Source organism: Anopheles darlingi, chromosome 2, assembly GCF_943734745.1.
Source record: "Anopheles darlingi chromosome 2, idAnoDarlMG_H_01, whole genome shotgun sequence".
Classification (NCBI taxonomy): domain Eukaryota; kingdom Metazoa; phylum Arthropoda; class Insecta; order Diptera; family Culicidae; genus Anopheles; species Anopheles darlingi.
Genome location: NC_064874.1, coordinates 66,516,057 through 66,536,056, shown reverse-complemented (window position 1 = coordinate 66,536,056; position 20,000 = coordinate 66,516,057). Strand labels below are relative to the sequence as shown.

At 48.9% G+C, this 20,000-nt stretch overlaps 1 protein-coding gene across 5 annotated transcripts in view; it reads left to right on the top strand.

The window, feature by feature from the left end:
• The window catches only part of LOC125952630 (voltage-dependent calcium channel subunit alpha-2/delta-4), a 55,492-nt gene that overhangs the window by 21,522 nt on the left and 13,970 nt on the right, over positions 1-20,000 (top strand). The window lies entirely within an intron of this gene.

Sequence of the window (20,000 nt, the reverse complement as noted above, 5' to 3'; positions counted from 1 at the left end):
TGACTCCAAGCTTGAAAAGCTTCTCAGCTTGCAGTTACTATTAACCTTCTGTTAGGAGAAGGAAGTGGCCAGAATCAGACGCAACTTCCCTTCCTATGTCGTCTAAGTCTTCCCCCACAAATCAACGAACCAATTTCACCCGTGGTGATATTTTCACGCTAATCCTTCTCGCATATCATACGGATATCGTAATCGCTGCAATCAATTTCCACCGAAACGGGTCAATCAATTTACGTGCCGCCAGGACCGGGTGCAGTGTCGCGCATTCCACAATAATTAACCGTTTTATCACCCTGCACTAACTCACGCCCGGTGGCCCGGTGGCCACGAGAAGAAGTTATGGCCCTCGAAATTGTAGTTCCAGCCCCCCGCTTCCCCATCACAGCACATCACAAATCAATTCCAATCCGAATCCGATATCCGCTCCGTGCACAACAATAATAATCATTCAGCAGAATGATGAATTCGTAAATTGCGTCCATAAAACGATCGACGGTTGGACGGGCATTAGAGCGCAACATCGAGCGTCATGATGAGAATATAAAATCATGCTCCGTGCAGGGTCCTGGCTATCGTACACCAACGCCCCTTGTCACTCGCCCACTTTCACTCTTTCTCCCACGCTATCTCTCTCTTTCTCTTTCTCTCTCTCGCTTGCACATGACTGGTTGGAAAAAAATCCATTTTATCTCTCCACTCGCTTACGGTACGCCACCAAATGCTGTTTCGCTGCGGCTGACGTTCAGCTCAGCTGTGGCGCTGGCCCCGTTAGTGTGTGTGTGTGTGTGTGTGGGCGAGTACGATGGTAATGTTATGTCGGTTAGTTGGCAATGTTTTTACACCCCTTCTTGGACAACGCTCCTCCGCTCGTCCGCGCGAGGAGGAGAACTACGACAAACAAACAGCACTTGGAAATTCAATTAAAAATTCCATTCCCCTGCCGGCTGTCGCTCGCACCAACCAACCTCCCTGGCATACCGGCACACAACACTCATACACGCAAAACACACTGTCCGGACATATGCTTACATGCAGCGCCGCCGGACCCCTTTCCTGTTTCCAGTTCCAGCAGCTTCCATTCCAAAAAATGGTATCCCGGTATCGATTCGGAACGAACCGTTGGCCAAAGACTCAGACTCCCGGTCCGGTCTGGCCAGCCGGTTTCATCTCATCTCATTCGGGACGAGATGAGATGCTGCCAGTGGCAATGATGATGATGATGATGATGGTGATGCTGATGATGGTGATGCTGCTGATCATCGCTGCTGATGGAGGATGATGGCGCTGTAATGAGGGCCTTGGCTGGTTGGTTGGTCGGTTGTTGCCGAAATAGTGTCTTCCGGAGTGGCCTTTTTTCCGTCTTTCACTTTGGCACCAACCGGTTAATGTTGGTCATTCACAGGAATGGGGCACTCGTGCCGCACGCTCATTACATTACACGCTCGCGGCGCCGTTGCCGCTACGTTCCATTTCGGGCCAAATTTCGTTGTTGAAACACTTAATGGACGCGCTCGAGAAAGGCCTGTTTGTGTGTGTGTGTGGAGGATGGTTTTTCTTTTTATTGTTCTCCTCCGCTAGCGCTAGCTTTGTTCAGGTAGTGCAACGGCGGGGGTGATGACTGTTTGAACTTAAAGTGTTGATTCTCGAACCTAGACACTCGTGGAGGCGTTTTGACCTCACGCTGTGCAAACGCCTGCACCAGGTTTAAAGGTCACAATACCGACCACCAGCCGTTGACGAACTACCACGCAAAAGCTGGCATGCGATGAACAGCATCAAGTGGGAATGTTCGTTGGGGCAGCCCCTGGTTCTGTGCTTCGGTAGCGTTCGGTGGCACAAACATAAAAAGAGGAAAAAGGAGTTATTCCTGGTACAGTATGGGCGTACAGGAAGATTGAATTTTGTGGCGCGCTCTCTGATGCGCTCATGTAAAAGTGAATGTAGAGAGGAGGCTCCAGAACACCCAGACTCGACCGGGCTGAGTGTTCAATGTTACGCCTCCGGCCCAGCTGTAAGTTTATTGAACAAACTGCCTGTGGGCGTCTGCAAAAGGCAGCAGGGCGGTGGGACGGGGGTACGTTGAAAGCATATGCTGCTCGATCCGGGTGTAGCGCTGACGGAGCACCGCACCGTCCGTCCGTCCGTTCGAGCGTGTCTTTTTAAGTTGCCCGAAATTTATGTTTTTCTGGCCGCTCGCTTCGCATACCAATGGCCGATAATCGATAATTTCTGTGTCGTCTATCGGGGAGCGGCTTCCCCGGGGGCGCATCCAATCGATGATGGTGTTTCACAGAATCCCTAGCCACCCTGAGGCCGGCTGGCCTCTAGGATCAGCAAGCCGCCAGCCAGCCAGCCAGCCAGCGTTAGATGTCATGAATTATGGGTTGGCTTATTTATGATTTCATAGCCAGGGCCCTATCACGGTGCAGCTCTAGCAGGCTCCCTAGGAGAAGGCAGGTGGGTGCGGGAGGGGGGTGGGGGGCCAGTTTGGTGAGTGAGAAGTTTGTGATTTCTCAGCCAGTCGTGCAGTCAGTCGGAAAAAGTCGGCTCGAGGCAGCAGCGGGATTGCCGTCATCACTGTCGACTCACTGGCTGCTGACGTAGCAGGGCCTAGCAGCACCCGCAACCCGTTTTCTGGTCCATGTACCTGCGGGTAGGGCCCGACAAAGTTTGATTTTTAATAGAATATTTTATGTGACGCTGATTGAAGAAGGTGAGCGTGTCCGGCGTGGCGCGGCGCCATTTTTCGGACCGGCTAGCACTTGGAACTTATTTCATCGAAGTGAGAAAGGTTTGCCGGACCAACGAGAACGACGACGACGACGGCGACGACGGTGAAGACCCTTTTCCGGTGACTTATTGATGAAGGGTCCCGGTTATGAATTAATGCCGCGGCACGTAACGGCCACGCTGAAGATACGGTAATATTGATGAATTTAAATCCCAGGTGTGCTGTTTGTGTGTGTGAGTGGAGGTGGGGTTCCGATCCCTTGGTCCTGAAGCCGCAAGAAATTGATTTTTGAATTTGAAAACAGGAGCTCACCAAAAAGGTCCCCCTTTCGATCGCTTACGGTGGCCCAAAGGTGACCGTTCCTGGTGCGGTGTGACCTTTTCCGTGGCACGCTGGCACGTGGCCAACATTGCGCAATATACGTTGCACTGCTGGGCATTATCAGCGTTCTCCGTTGAGACGGTAATTGAATTAACATTCGGTAGCATACACTGCATGTGTATTGTTTTCTTTGGAGGAATAGTTGAAGTAACAGTTAAACGTAATAGAGGTTTAGAAAGTATTGACGTAGATGATTCTAATAAAAGTTCTTCATAGAAGCAACTAAATAGCAGTCAATTTCCTTTGTCTCATTCGTTGTTGATAAGTGTTTTCCTTGACAACAATTGTTTGCAATTTATCACTGTTTCTACATTTATTTTTTTAAATTTCAGAAACTAAACTTCAGACCTTTTTGTTTCAAAGGTCAATGCCAAAAAAAGATAAAATGTTGTATTTTATTCCTAACCGATCAGCTCAAAACCACATTCATACAGCCCCATACACTATCAAACTGTTTGCCACATTGAACATAGAATATTGACCAATTTGCTGGTAAGCTGGGCTCAATCAGAGTAGGCTGTCGTTTGTATGCTTAGTAGTTGTCACGTCCAGTGATTGAAAAGAACATAGTAACCATTGCTCTACCAGCAACGGAGCAACACGAACGGTTGACATTTCAATTAGTTTTTAGCAAAACAGAGTCTGCGAACGAATCCACTGAACTGTACCACTCCAAACACAGCATAAGGTACATCGTCCGAACATCGTCAAAGTTCGCTTTTATCGTCGATTTAACAGTTTAATACTCGCCTATCGGAGTGTTTCATCCGCTTTAAAAGCGAACCAGTTTTAGTGCAAATGGATTCATAAAAAAATCCACGCCAACTACCCCTCATTTGCCGTGCTTTCGATTCGCGCTTCGCGGATTATCCGTTCCACGGAGTTTTCAAACCATCAATGCCACCCTCCTCTTCCTCCTCCTTCTACCCGTGGCCGCCGTAGTCTGGCATATTGTAGTGAAGCGTCAGTTTCATTCTTTGCTGCAATCAACTGTAATACGGGCAGCCCAGCCCTAAGACCACCTCTTGGGTATGCTTAGGATGACCAAAACGCGTGCACGACCCGCGTACCCGCCCCGGCGAGCTGCTTTGATGTTAAGCAGCCAGCCAGCGAGACCCATCCACGGCAGCGAGACCCAAACAAACGGCAACAAACCCAAACGGAGAGCAAGATGTTTGTGCAAATGGCGCATGCGGCGGTGCTAGGGAATGAGCTTGTGTAATATTTATTGTTTATTGCGCCTATTTAGTGCGCGTTAGTGGTGGTAGTAGGCTGGTTGTTATTTTGTTGCTGACGTCTCCGGCTACGTGGCAGGTCTGCCATTACTACTGCGTTGACTACAGAGGCGCAACACGACATCTTTAGCCTTCAAAAGTCGAAAGGGCTTTCGACTGCACACACTCGCACACACGCACGCACTCACGCAACGGAGGGATTGTTTCCTCCATTTGCTGCTTCTCCTGATTCGCCTCCCCCTTCTTCATACAACACCTCCTCTTGGTTGCAACTTGGAAGAGCTTTTGCGTCACTTTTGCTCTGCTGCTTCTCGTCTTCGACCTCGAAAGGCATGTTTTTTTTTTGTTGGATGCGCCATGCGCGCGAATCTCGACCCACGGACCATCCTCACTAAGTAACTGAATGTTCATCCGGATAATGTGAACCGTTTGCGAGATAAAAGCAAATTCTGTCTCTCCATCGGAACCCGGGGGTGCGAAGCAGGCGACGCGAAACAATCTGCCCGAAGAAAGGGGTTCGGGTGCGCTGGATTGAAAGGGGAAGGAATAAGGAAAAAGTCTAAGTAACCAGCTCGACGTGTCGGCATGGCACCGGGCAATAAGGAAAATGGTAAAGAGATGCCAGAGAAGGCATCAGGCGCGGGCAACACGACTGACAACGGTTCGAGGGGAGGGGGCGGCGGCCAGGGGGGTGGTGCTAGTTTTTTGAATAGCAGCGCATGTAAGTGTCGACCGAGCGGCACATACAATCCGACACTAACACACACACACATACACGCGCGCGTTCAAGCAAATCGACAGGAGACGGGCGACGCGCCTGCCAAAGTCACTGCAGGCACAGAAGAAGAAGCGCAACATTGGCGAGCATATAACAGCATCACCATCACCATGGAACGATGGAACAAGACGCACAATGGAAAGTAGAGGACGAGAAGAAGGAGAAGAAGCATGAAGTAAAAGAAAGAAAGAAGGCCAAAAGGGAAGGAAGGAAGGAAGGAAGTATCGGCGGTAAGGGGAAAGCCTTCCTCTGCGGTAGGCAAGGAGCGTTCCGTGTTGTAATTGCGCACCAACAACGAACGAAATACGTAAGTGAACCCCGAACGGTGGGTGGTGGTGGTGCCGATGGGGGCTGCTGGCGTCGACAACATGCGCACGAACCCCGGTGGTGGTGACCGGGTGAGGGTTGTGGGGTGGGGAGGGCCAAGGATAAGAAAAGTGAAAAACATTTCACTTCCTGAACGGAAAACATAAGGAAAATGGCGAGATAAACTTTGCGATTGTTCGCCTCTGTCCCCGTCCGGCACACAGCCCGCCTTCACATGCCTAACATGCCAACCCGGGGGAGAGGGTGCAAGTGGGGAGGGGGGTTTGTGGTGCGGACCCGGGAGTTTTGTCGTGTACCACACGCGGACGCGCCCGTGTGTGTGTGTGACATAAGAAGCAGCGAGAGCGAGCGAGCGAGAACCAGAGCTGGATGTTCTTTTTTTTTCGTTTGTTTCTTGTCCAGGACCAGGGAATCCGGGCATCTTTGAGTTGGTATGACGCGGGCAGCATTAGTTTGATGGAATGTAATGATGGCCTTTGGTGTGAAAGTGTTGAATGAATAATTACGCTACTTTACCACTGATTGCGATCGTTGACATTTATTTAGTGAGAGTAGTATCCCGTCAGTGCAGGGGGTGGACTGATGAGCGTGTAATGTTACACTTCGTGGCATACTTTGTCGGAGTAGCGTACTTGTATTCCGGGACAAACGTTCACTTGGATTGATTTTAAAAAAGTGTTTTTCGCATATTAAAGAGAATTTTCCTGATAAATTTCGATACTTCGGGTGCCAAGGATTCGAAGGCGATAGAATGTTTCAAGGGGTGCATAATTTAACAAACACATTTTTAGGGTATGAGCTTCCTGGCCGGTTCTGTAACTCGACTCAACCACACCACGCTGGTTCCACGCCATTTGAGATGCTTTCCATAAATCGTTTGCCAAAGTTTACCACCAAACGATGCTTCGCTTCCGGCTGCTGCATATCCGCGCGCAGGCGGTTAGAGGTTAATGGGCTTAATGTTATGTGAAGTGGTAAGTCAACTTACCATCTGCCGATGTGTGTGTGTTCGTTGTCAGTATTCAGCGTCAGCGGCGCTGCGAAAACAGACAATCGATTTTCATTCCTGCGAAAAAAAAAAAATACGACATGCACCCCGAACCGGAAACGGGAAGGTGACGTGACGCGCGAAGAAGTCGAGGGTAGGCGTGCATAAAATCTTTAAAATTACTTCGTCACTAAATCCACCCCATCCACACACACACACATACACACGCACGCGCGGGCACGGCCACAGAAGGCGGCCACCGAAGGGGCAACTTTGCTAACGAGGCCAAAGTATGCTCGAAGCACAAAGTGGAAGCACAAAAATGGTGTGGTGTGCAGCAGGAGTGGAGCGAGGGCATTGTTTTCCGGAAAAGTTCTATCGTTTCAGGGCCCGGGCGTCGGTTGGAAAATCACTCATTAAGCTCCGGACGTTGAAGCGATCGACATGCAATGCTCGTGCGCGCGCGTGTCGCGTGCTTCTGCTGCTGCTGCTGCTGCTGCTGGTTGTGTTGGAGGATTGAGATGGAAATATCCCTTGGTCTGGTACCTCTTCAACTCCCCGCACCCCCACCCCCTTTACCCTTTCTGCCATGTCGTGTTGATTTTTGAAACGGTAACGGTGGTGCGGACCCGCATTTGCTTACCTCGCGCCATCCTCGGCAACACCATCGGTGCCGCGATGACAAATACGCTTCAAGCACGAAAGCACAACACCACCACACGCCAGGGGTTGGTTCGCTAGGGGCCTTGGGGGGGGCAAGGGGCCGAGACACAAGACTAACTTCGGAGCTTGCACGACGCGTGACGCGCGGCAACATTCTCTCCGAATCCGCCGCCAGTGGCGGTTCCCTTCGTGCCCGACGGACGCCCTTTTTCCGTTTGAACCCGTTCCAACAACACCCGACACAACACAAAACCAGGGCGCGGCAAACAACCGGGGGGCGAACATGGCGGAATCGTAAAATTATCGTGGAATTTATTGTCTCCCATTTCGGCGGGCATTTTGTTTTATTATTTATCTCGCTCGCTCCTCCTCATCCCCCTCCCCGGCCCACCTTTTTCCCGCTAATTCGCCTCGTTTCAGATCGTCGTTGTGCGTGTGTGTGTATGGCCCTGAGGGGGGCGAAAGGATAAAGGCGTACGTAACAATGAGACAACGAGGTCGAGGGTGCGTCCTACGTTCCTCGGTAACTCGGGATGGTTAGCCGATTAGTTCGAGTTCGAGTGGTGCAAACCACCCTCCGGGGGTTAATTTATGTTGTAGCGCGAACAATTATTTTCGACTTCCCGAACCATCCCGGATCGCGGGCTAGGAGGACAGACAGGAGGGTGTAGGTGTACCCGAGCTGAACGGTGGTGCTCTGGTGTGTCTGGCTGGCGAAAGGAAATGCTTTCACCGATGAGTGATTTTTGATGGATTTTAAAGCACTTTGCTTTGGGGTTGCGGAAGCTGCGGCGGTGGTCGAGGAGAGGGGTGCGGTGGAGGGGTGGCTTGGTTTGATGAGTTCAACAAGTGTAACAAGCGGGGAATGTTATGTTTCGAGCGTTTCTCGCGCGGTTGAGCTTTGATGGAGATGACGAGCTTGGGGACCGTGATTCGCTCCGGAAGCAGTTTAACATTCGTCACTTGAACGACGTCAATTGTTTGAATCACCGGGCCTGGTTAGCGTCGGAATGACGTCCTTAGCGCGGCTCCAGGGGGATGGAGCGATGACTTATTCAGGCACCATAAATGATTTCATGATATTGCGTCGTGTGCTATTGTGTACGCTGTATTCTAATTGTAGTCGAGCATATGGTAAAATTCAAAGATGTTTTGCGTCAGGGGTTTATCTAAAAATAATTATTTTTGTGAAGATATTTGTATAAACATTAATAAGAATCATGACAATGGTACTAACAGGAAATGTAAATTAACGTATTTTTAATTTTCCAACCATCAATCGTCTTCTGGCAATCAGTGCAACGGTTAACTTGAAGGTTTGAAACTAAACTGAAAGGATTTGTTATTAAACGATACAAATTGCGCATCTTTAGCACCAGTACAAGAAGCTATGATTGCATTTATTGACTATTCCAATAAAATTAAATGCAAAGGTTCAATATATGACTAAACATATTTGAATTTTACGTTTGCAAAGAGCAATAGCTGTTTGTTCTCAGATCAGATATAAATAGCTTGAAGACAAAATTACATTATATTCAATCTTCAAAATGCCTTGTTTCATTGCTTATAATCTCCTTTTACGTAATATGTTGCTTTAATTGCTGTCTAATTGTTATAAATGGTTGTTTTAAGGTATCGGAAGCTTATATGGAAAAGGTTTGAAAACTCTTTAACATTTGGTTTGGCGAATATAAAGTTACAGCAAATACCGTGAATTTAAACCGCCTTAAACGATGTTTAATCATTTTACATAACTAAATTGTCTAAGAATTGTATAAATGTTGTCCAAAATTGTCAATTGTTAGTCAAGTATCGAAATGTTGCTCACCATCGATCCTCTTCGTTTATGTTTTTTCAATGTCCAAAAAACGGGCCACTATGTATCGAATATTATTAAAGTCTTGAAGTTTTAAATTGCTGGAAACCACTTACCAGATTGGCCGAGTACGACTCGACCATTACTCGGTCCGCCATGTCTTGTCGATTCCATTTCCAGATCACTTCTCGCACAGACCCCCGTGCCGCGCGTGCCTCTTTTTTTTTATCGAGTTTCTAATTTCCTAATGTTTCAATAAACAGCAGCATGATCCAATTATGATGCTCACCTCCTCCCCTCCCCTTTGCCTTTCCTCGCCTCACTCACGCCACTTCGATCGTTCCCTAACTTTCGCTTTAACTTATCTGTGCATTAAAATCACTTTGACACCAATTTGCTGGCATACATCTGTAAAACTTTGGTGAAACTTTTTATGCGTGTTTGTAGCAGCAGTGGCAGCGGCAGCGGCAGTAGCTAGCCATCACGGGTAGCATGGATGCCACATCCGGTACGGGGTTTTATGGAACGACTGTGCATTGGTTCCGGTATCCGATCCCGAAACCAGCTGGTTACCAGGTGGCCCCCGGGGTGGCTTTTTGCTGTGCGTCGCTCATGACGTGCGGAGCATTTCTTCTTGTGCCTTCCTCAATTTGGGGCAATTACTGATGGAAGGAAGAAAGGAAGGAACTCCGGTGGTGTGTGGCGAAAGAAGCCAGTCAATGGCGAAGATGATGAGATGAGAACGGAACGGCACGGCACGGAGCGAACGAATCGACGGACGACAGTAGCGTTTGCTGACCGGCGCCACCGCCACCGACTAACAGAAACGACATCGAAAGGGGCTTCCGGAGCAAGGGACTTCGTCCAGGACAAGAATCTTTTAATTTCAACTTTCCATCAAACGTCGGGTGTAACGATATCGGGAGCGCCACCATCGGAAGAGGAAGAGAATCGGGAATGGTAACTACTTCTCCGCCCTCTTCGCCTACGTCTTCGCTCGCGGTCCTGGGAAAGTTGGAATATCGTCCACCATCATTGGCGCTGGTTGATTTCGTTATAATTTCCACTAGTTTCCGTTGTCCGTCGTTTGGTCCTTCGTCTTGGGCTACTTGACCAGCAACTGCAACAGGAAGACGGTCGGTGCTCTGGTGCGCTGCTGCGTTACGTAGTTTTTTTTACTAACATTTTCACCCCCCTGCTCTTCATTCGCGCTCGCTCGCTTAATGATGAAAGTTTTATTATAAGTAATCATCCATTGCAATTAGAGCCTTCGTTTGCCTTCCTGCGCTTCCCTCGTTAGGATCTGATTTCTCCCGGGTTTCTGTGCATTTCTTCTTAAAAAATAAACTTTTCTCCGTTGTATTCTCCTGTCACTGTCCTGGAGTACAGTTTAAGAAGCAGGAAATTCTCGATGCAAGCTCGATGCTATCGATCACGGTATTCCCCATTCAAAGCATTCTGGGTTGGAGTTTTATATTGCTTCAATGTTTTAAATAAAGTTAGATTGGTTTTTAACTGTGCTGGAAACTATAAAATGTTTCATACACCAAGGATGCGTCATATTGCGACGAGAAACCGCCCTTAAAGTATAGGTATAAATTGTTTTGTCTGTCATGTATTTTACAATTTTTACAATTTCTAAATGGTCAATCATTTATGTAAATCCTTTAAACAATTTGGAACAATCTGATCAAACTCAAAACGAAGAGCCACTTGTTATGCATAACTCACACTATTTCACTACTTTGAAGCAGTTTTGCAAAACTAACATTTTCACAGTTGAAGTCCATCGCAGCACCAAAACTACAAACCTGGTCTTTCTAGCTTTTCGGCATTTTATCTGCAATTCATTTACATTGATTTTTTGTCAAATTTATTCATAAAGCTTAAAATCAACAGAACCAATAAAGCATCAAAATGCTGCAAAAAACTCGATTAAAAATAATATACGAGTTTGCATAATATCGATTTTAATATGTCAGATGAACCAGGCATCGAGCTACGATAGACACCGTAAAAAATGCACTTTAGTAGCCACGCTTCCGTGTACTTTATGCAGCGACAGTATTTTTTATTTACATTTGTTTAAGTGTGTGTGTTTTTTTAACATATGTAAGGACGGGCGAGCCGTACGTTTTTAAATATGCTATTACATTCTTGAAAAGTTTTACTTCAATATGAGATTTGCAAGTCATATAAATCGTACAACAGGACCACTTTTTGATTGTAATTAACGTGAGGCCCGCTCTGCCCCTTTTTGAACCAGAACGATCTTACACTACACAGTTCAGTAAATTGTTTGATTAAGATGCTAGTACATCGCTCTCCATCGCAACATTGTACGAAGCCTTATTTTAAACAATTTTCAACGAACTACACCGTAGCCATCTTTCTTCTCGCCAGGTCAAGCCATTCAATGCCCCAGGGCCCGGAGAGCACCAGTGCGCGCATGAACCTGCTGGCGTCGTGCTTCATTTCGAATCATCAACCAGCTCCGAGCTGCTTTTGCGTTTGCGGCAACAGCAACATAGTCATTGTCTTAGGCTGGCCGAAGAAGCAAGCAAAAAAAAAAGGGTCGCCTTCACGGGTACAACATCCTATCTTGCTATCTTCCCATTTTTATTGCAAAACACACCAGGGCCACTGAACGAGAAGCCGGTGTAAGGACCAACTGGCAACCGAGGGAAGGGAAGGGGGGGGGGGGGTTCGCTTCAGAAGTTCAGTCTTGATTGCGCAAGCAACCACCACGGCGAGGGCAGACGAACGATGCTTTCCTCCTCGATCCTCGATCCAGGATGTGTTCCGTCGCTTGCTCCGTCGCTCTGCATCGCATCCTGATGATGTTGGCAGGTTTTGCGTTTATTCTTTTAATTCCACTCATCGAAGGAGGCGCGAAGCGAAAACGAAATGCGAAGAAATGGGTTCTGAGCTTGGCAGCCGCCTTTCTCCTTCGGTCCTTTCGGAGTCCCCTCCCCGTTGGAGGTAGCTTTAAACTGCTTCGGTAGTACGCAAGGCGGGTCCGGCTTCCTCCTTCCTTCCTTCGTTTCTTCTTGTCCGCGAAATCAGTTTCCTGTTTTCAATCTTCCTGCCTGTCTCGGGCCTTTCAGCCTTTCTCATTCGCCCGTAGCGCTGCGCCCGGCGGAGGCGAGATGCCGGGGCCCCTTTTCGAGGGTCTGTCGGATGCCTTTAGGTGCAGGAGGTCTTCCGGTGCGATGCGCTGGGCAAATGAAAAATTACGCCCACAGGAAGCTGACCGCCAGGAAGAGGGGGGGTCGAGAGAAAGAGTGGTTGAATACTTCAAAGGTACGGTCGAAGGTGGTACAATATCATGATAAGTGGTGGTGCAAATTGAATTGAGTTGCCTGGCGCTGGCCTGGCGCTGGCCTGGCCTGGCCAGCGTGGTCGACTCGATGATCCTTGACCGATTCAATGGCGTCCGTGATGTCCGTACTTCGTACCATGGTAAGCTGCTTCTACCTCTTTGCAACAGGAATTTGTGCGAACAAGATTTTCGTTTAAGTGCATCTCCCGAGCATTGTTGGGTAGTCAAACCGTTCCTTTTGATGTGAAATGTCGCCGAAAGTTAAATATTTCATTATTGTTTCATCATTCGCAACGGAAAGAAGATGGTAATTTAATACTCTTCACTTTCCAATACCAAATTGACATTAATAAAGGTACAGAAGCTTACATGAACAAAGCTTCTTAAAAAGCAGGTCCGTAATATTAACACAAAGATGTCCCCTTTGCTTTGAACTCCAGAAAAAAAAAGCTGCAACAATTCAACTAACGAGCAAATATCAAAGGAGCCGCTGGTACTCCAGGTGCTGCTACCTCGAACCGCGCGCAAAACGGTGACGAAATCAGACAAATGTTTCAATTATCGGCTCCTGCCATCGTCTAACGTCCAAATTTGTTAACTTATTGGTCGACTATTCGGCACCCATACACCATGGTGGCTCCCAGGTGGCTCTCCTTTGACGGAAAGTACGCCAAAAACCGACAACTCCACCGGGAACAGGACAACACAACGCGAGGGCATGGGGCATGGGGGAAGGAAATTCGTCGCATTAACATCTTCTTCGTTCTTTTCTTCCCTTTCTCTCTCGATACGAAACCACCTTTCGGATACGACGACTTTGACTTTGAACGAATTGCCGTTGTCCGTCGGGAACTGAAGCTCCCGAAAAACCGCCCGAAAATCCAATTGGCACAGTCCCTCTCTCTCTCTCTCTCTCTCTCTCTCTCTTTATCTCTCTGCCTCTCCCTCTTTGTGTGTGTACGAAATGAAATGGAACGGAACGGCACGGTGGCAATGATTTTCCCAGACATTAGCCGCTGGAATCTTGACGATTATTCATCATGTCAGGTCGTCGTCCGTCGTCGTCGGTTCCTTCCGGCCACGGCATACGGTTTTCGGTCGGCCTACCCGAAGATGCCACCGACCCGTACCCCATGTTCATGTTATCCCTTCGCTTTGCTGTCTTCTTCTTCTTCTTTTGCTACGACCGCGACATTGCCCCCGGGGGCCTCTTTTTGGGTCCGGGAACTGGCAGTCCGGTATAGTTCCTTCATTCCTCCCCCTCCCTGGGGATCTGCAGATTGACAAAGGACAAAACGCTAGAGATATGACATTTTTCTTCGAAAAGTCCTGGCACGGGGGTGGGCGGGGGAGATGGGAGTGAGTGGGAGCAACGAAAACATCTCGACCAGACTACAGAAGACATGCCGGATGAACCGTGCAGCCGTCTTCCCTTGTCTTCGCTTCAAGGTCTTCTACCCAAAGCTTCTTCGAGATGTTTTTTTTTTCTTTTCCACTGGGGTTTGTATGGTTTCGTATTAGATACTCGACAGTAGCCGGAACCGACGTGGCCCGTGGCCATCCCCTTCCCCTATAAAAATGGCCACGGGGTGCCACTACCACTCCCCCTGCCCCGGGGAGTAGCGAACGAAGAAGTGTGAGAATTAAAGATTCGCCATTTTGCGTGACAGATTATGATTAATTGATTCTAAAACCAACGCACGGATCGATGCGAGTGGTGGTAGGATGAGGGACGCTACCCTGGAGGGTGGTTCTACTACGCAGAAGGCCTACATTCGTTGGCCTAGACTCTCTCATTCATTCACATTCGGTCGTTCGGTCGGACGTTTGCTGACGCTGGCGCTGACAAGTGATTCCAGAGACGACCGCAAGCGCGCACGCCGCCGCAACCCCACATGTCGCCAATCCCCGGGGCCCACTCCACTCCACCTCACCAGAAACCATGTCATTTTTGGCCATTTTTCGGTTGCTGCGCGATGGGTTTTGCTCGGTGACAGATTGCATGAGTGATGGCGCGACTGCGTTTTGTACCGTACGGCACGTGGCAGTGGTGGTGGTGTGTGCGGATTGTTGTTCCAATCCACGGGAAGGACCTTTGCAAGTGGCACCAATCAGTGGCGGCGTCGTCACGAGCGAACGAAGCAAATGTTCTATGAGGCACCAGTAATGGCACCAGAGGAAGGTTGTGTGGTGGTAATCATAAAATATGTGCTGACTTCAGCATCCATCAGTCCAAACGACGACGACGGTGGCGACGGTGGCAATGAAGGCGCGTGCGTGTGTGTGTGTGTGTCTATTGATCTAACATGACACGCGGCCGACGGGCAACCATTCGTCTCTAACACTCTCTACGCCAGGCGCCAGGAAGATGAAACAAGTAAATGTTCTTCCCGGAAGCGCGAGACCGATTCGCGAAGGGGAGGTGGGAGAGGTGGGTGGCCGCCATCCCCTTCCCTGCAAACCCTTTGCCCAAATATCGATATCCGGATCGCCATCGATCGATTGATTCGTTGCGAGGCCGCGTTGAAAGCTCAAGCACAGGGATCAGGCTAGCGACGTCTGTGTGTGTGTTGTGTGTGTCCGTGTGAGTTAATGGCCTCCACCGCCACGTGGGCTATACGCGAAGGCGTTCGCCTTCCGCCGTTCCATTCATCGTTTCCATTATGGGTGTCACGGGGGTTCCGGTTTCGGCCGGTGTGTGAGGGTGGTGAGGGTGCAGTGAATTATGATAGTGCGTCAGCGATTTTTATTCGATCCCCGGGGCGGCGGGATTTAATGAGGATTTGGTGTTGGCCCTGCCCCACTCTCGCCTTCGCTCTCGCTCTCGCTGTCCTGTCCGACAGTTTGATGGATGTTGACGGCGTACCGACGACGCCAACCGACCAACCGACCGACCGGTGGCCTCCTCCGTTCGCTTGATGATAATGTACGTGCGTGTGTTTAGTCGCGGTTTCTCCCGTTTCTCCCCGATTGTTTTAGTATCTTTCGATGCGGTAAAGATTATTTAATGACAGCGACACAAACACACAACAAAACACATTCGATTCCATCTTATTAAGCCGCTGCTGACGTCACAGGCAATGGGGCTATCGTATCGTAGTGACCACCAACCAACAGAGCACTATTAAAGTGCCCAGCAATGTCGTGAAATACTAGCTAAAACATACCAAACGCGTTGAGGGGTCCGTGGTTTGAAGCAAAAGTCAAATAGATAAATAATTGTTTCCGCTTGACGTATCGAAACCCCAATACCCCAACACTACTATCACATTACACAGCTGCCGTCGAAATCGACTTCCGAACGTGGGATCATGCTCCGATTCCAAACACACACACGCGCGCGTGCGATTTGCGGGGACGAGTCTGCGTCTCCATCGATTGTGTTGTCATTGGGCGTTTCTGGGTGGATAATGCCCTCCCCACCGGACGCACGCGTCCATACGTGTGCGTGTGTGTTCTGGGAAAGGCTGTGGCCGGGTGGCCTTTAGAGCAACGTGTGGTGCCCGGTGTACCACGTCCTTTTTGTTCGATCTCTAAACATAGGACTCCCGAGGCCGAGGCCGAGTGTATGATTAAGCTTTATCCATTTTGCTTTCGGCGCTCGCGCGTTTGTGTGTCTGTTGGGGGGTGATTGAAATGAAGTATTTGTTTGGGAACGTTTAGCTTTGAACATAAAGCAAAGGGGGAGGGGAGAGGGCGGGCTTTGCTTTGGTTACTGCTGGCCACTGTTGTGTGTTCGACGTGTAACTTCATTTGTAGCGATTACAGTTGCGTTTGGTTTTTGGTGGATAGCGGATGGATTGCGGATGTTTTGTATGGCGTCGTCTGATGTCGGATTCTGCTGCAGCAACAACAACAACCACAACAACTGCAAAGCTCATTACAGAGCTGCATTTTGTTTGATCTGTTTTCAATGTGCTCAGAGTTTAGAGTGCTTTAGAATTGACCGACGATTTGCACGATCCATGCACAACAATACCTTTGCGAAAAGGTGCCAACAGTTAGTTAGTTTGTAGCATTTGGCTCTCTCTCTCTCTCTCCCTTCCTCAACTGGCAAACACTTTCCCGAAATACGAACAACCAAAAATGCGGTATAATCACTTCTTCCAGCAGTTTTTTGCACGAAACAGTTTCAAATGGACACCGGTTGCGAAAGGAACCGAGTGTTCCGTTCCGTTGCAACTCAAGTTTGTTTCCGCTTCACCCCGTCCGATTCTAAGGTACGCGACGACGAAAATTGGTCACCATGTTCTGCGTTCTGTGTCCTCGCTGCTCCGGTTGCCAAACAAACGTTGCTTTCCTCCCGCCACTGGCCACCATTTTCATCCAGTAGTGCACCTAAAACGGTGAAAACCGGTTTTATTTTTCTCGTCATCTTCCACTCGTTCCTGCCTTCCCGGAACGTCCGGATTGAACCGGACCGGATGCCGAGAAACGGAATTGGTGAACAAAAAGTTTTTCCCCCTCCCCATCGGATTTTCCCTCCAGTCCCGTTGGTGGTGGTGGTTACGGGATGCTTGTCACGCCGTCCGGAAGACCGAGCCAGCTCCATGTGACGATGTGTTTAAACCGTATGTGTGTGTGTGTGTATCCGAAGGACGGAATGAATGGGAGGAAAGTAAAGAATGAAATAAAATAAGAAACTCGGAAAATGCGCTTTCCTCTCCACAATGTCCGGGTTGTGGAGGAGGAGGGGGAGGGGGTGGTCTACCCTTGTGGCCGTGGAGTACCGAAATATGCGAAACGCGGACCGTATGCTCGCCAGCACCGCCCCTCCAGCACCAGTGTTTGTGTTGTTGTCCGGCGGGTCTGTTGTGTGTTTGCATTCTTTTGGGGTCTTCAGTCTTCAGGCCTCTTTCCTGGCACATATGTTGCAAGTACAGTGATGCAGTTCGCACCCTGGCCACACCTAAACTCGAACCTACTCAATCCCGGTCCTTTTTATGTCTTTACCAAAGCGTCGTAGCCATCGTCCTCGCCACTGTTCCACTCAAAAACCTGGGAACGGGGTTTGGAGCAACAGCAACAGCAACAACAACAGCGGCAGAAAAACATACGAACAGCAACAACAAAATGGAGCAATAAATTAAAGCTGTGTGGCACCATGTGGGCATGGGAAATGAGCTATTACTCACCGTCATAGCCGGCTGATGGCGATTTGATAACGTCAATCAATGTCGGGGTGGCCGATAATGGTTTTAAAATCCCACTTCGCTTCCCGTTCCCTCGATCTGGGATCTGGGCCTAGGTTTTACGGTCGTGTAGGGTCTTGGGGATTGGTGAGGGATATGTGATGTACCGTAATGTTATCAAGAGAGAATCCAGAAGTTTCCCTGAGTTTTTTAAGTAAATTGCATGCAACTCATTGGAGCTTTTAGTAGAGTAGAATAGAAGAATCGTGTCGATGGCTCGATACAATTGCAGAAAGTGGTCTGTAAAGAGGCGTTCTTACTATCCCTTTTTCATATACGAATGTTCTTCTAATGGTTTGTTACAAAACTAAAAAAATGTTATGGTACTGAATATGGCATGGATCAGAGTAAGCATTGAGTGGTCGGCGATAGAATCGTGAAATGCTTTCACGAATAGAGCGAGAAACACATTATGCTGAAAAATTTCATCAGCAGGTAATATTTTAATTCATAAAACGAAAAGAAATTTAAAAATGTTCTTGTTGAGGCTGTTAAAAACGATTCTCGAACTGGTACAGCAATGAAACCTGAAGGTATGGTAATCGACCTTATTTATACGAAGAAAAGCATGTTACGGTGGCATGAGCATCGAATATTTATAAGAATTATGCAAATTTTCTCATATTAACTATGAAATAACCACGCAAAATAGAATCAACAAATTGTCCGGAAATGTGCGGACCTTGTTGCTGTAAGATGCATTCCATCTTTGCATAACAACAAAAACTCCACCCAGTTAATCTAATGTCAAGAAACTTTTAATCAGTTAATGTCCTCTGCCCTGGACTGCCCACCCTCCTCCTATCGGCGACATAAATCGGCCAGAAATGTTGGAAACGTTCGCTTCGCAAAACGGGCTGCCTATTGAATGGCCTCGAAATCCTTTCGAAAATCCGATCGCCTTGCAACATTGTTCCAAAGGGTGGTGGTGATGGTGGTGGTGGTCGGGGCCCGAAGCGCGTTTCCACCCGTGAAAAGCACAACACGGAAAGCACTCGAAGGGTGGGCGAACATATTTAGTCAATTTGTTGCGAAATGAGGCGTATTATTGAAAACGTCCTTGCCATGTAAGTTATACACTTTAATTTCGATATTTTTATTGTCCCCTTCCGCCCACTCCACCCCTCGCCCTTCACTCGAGTGGGTGGTGGGTGGGTTGAGTACGAAAGGCAGGATGGCAGGCCTTGTGGGTGGCTCTATACGTGCCTCGTAGCATCGTACGGCATGCAACCTACGTACACAATACATCTTGTGGACCGAGCGGCCCTAGACCCCGCCACCCCACTTACTACGCCCAACTGTTGCCAATCGGTTGCCTTCCGGTTCGGCCCTCTGGTTTCGGGCCGTCTAGGGCCTCGAATCTGGTTCGTATCATCGTACGGTACGTACTGTGCACTACTACTGCTGCTGCTGCTGCTGCTGCTGCCTGCTTCTGTACGTGAAAGCCAATATTGTGCCAGTGACTTCTGATGCTGAAAGGCGCACCAGCACGAAGGAGGCGGCGGCGGTCACCACCACCATCACCACCATCTCCAAAGAAACCATTTCCGGCATCTTGGATGGAGCCGGGTCCATCCTTATGGTCTCATCGTCGTGGCTCGTGGCGATGCGTTGCACGATCCTACTCGGAGAGCGATGGCTTCTCTATTAAATTAAAATGGAAAATATAGTTTATGTGTGTATAGCGCCACCGATGCAGCGCACACACACAAACACACAGACAGTGTGTGGTATGCTGGACTCTATACCGGGTACCATAAACACCCGTACGAGGGAAAGCAACGGCGGATGTAGAACAGTGTGCGTGAAAGAGAGAGAGAGAGAGAGAGAACGCTGAAGGCGAACGTGGAAAAGGCTTTCAGGATATGCCGGAAGAAGAAGCAACAGCAGCACGTCCTTCCTTGCTTGGGGTTTGGTTTTGTTGGAACAGACAGCTGCTCTCGTATGGAGCCCTCTTCACGGTCCCCCCCGTCCCCAGCCCCTCCCTTCGTAGCTTGTTTGGAGGGTGGGAAGGGTGATAGCGAGGAAGCAAGGCAAGATGGCGTTCGCGAAGTTCGAAACCGGGCGACAGAACAGCCTCTTCCGCCTTTTGTAACGGACAGCACACGCGACGCTGCCACTGCTGCTGTTGAAGATAGAAAGACCGCACTACGGCCGGAAACGTTTGCAACCCTATCGGGAAATCGGGGATGTGTGTTAGCACACACAGGCACACATGCACACATGTACACATAAGCTATAGCACACAAAATGATAATAGTTATTCTGCTCACGTTATCTATCGGCCGATGGCTGGTGGCGGCTGGAAGCTGGCGGTTGGTGGCCTGTTTTGCCCCAGGAGTTGGGCAATCCGTTGGTGGCCACCGTTTGGGATGCGCTATTCGCGCCATTGTCCTTCCCCCGGGGGGTGGTGATTTGGCTTGGGCTTGGGTATTTGGCTGGTTATAAAATTTGTTTAACGCCGATTCGATTAATTTGTATGGCACGCAAATAGCTTCATGATCGCTGGTTCGGTATTGGTGGCCTCACCGAAATTCCAATAACAGTTTTGTAAGCAAACGAAG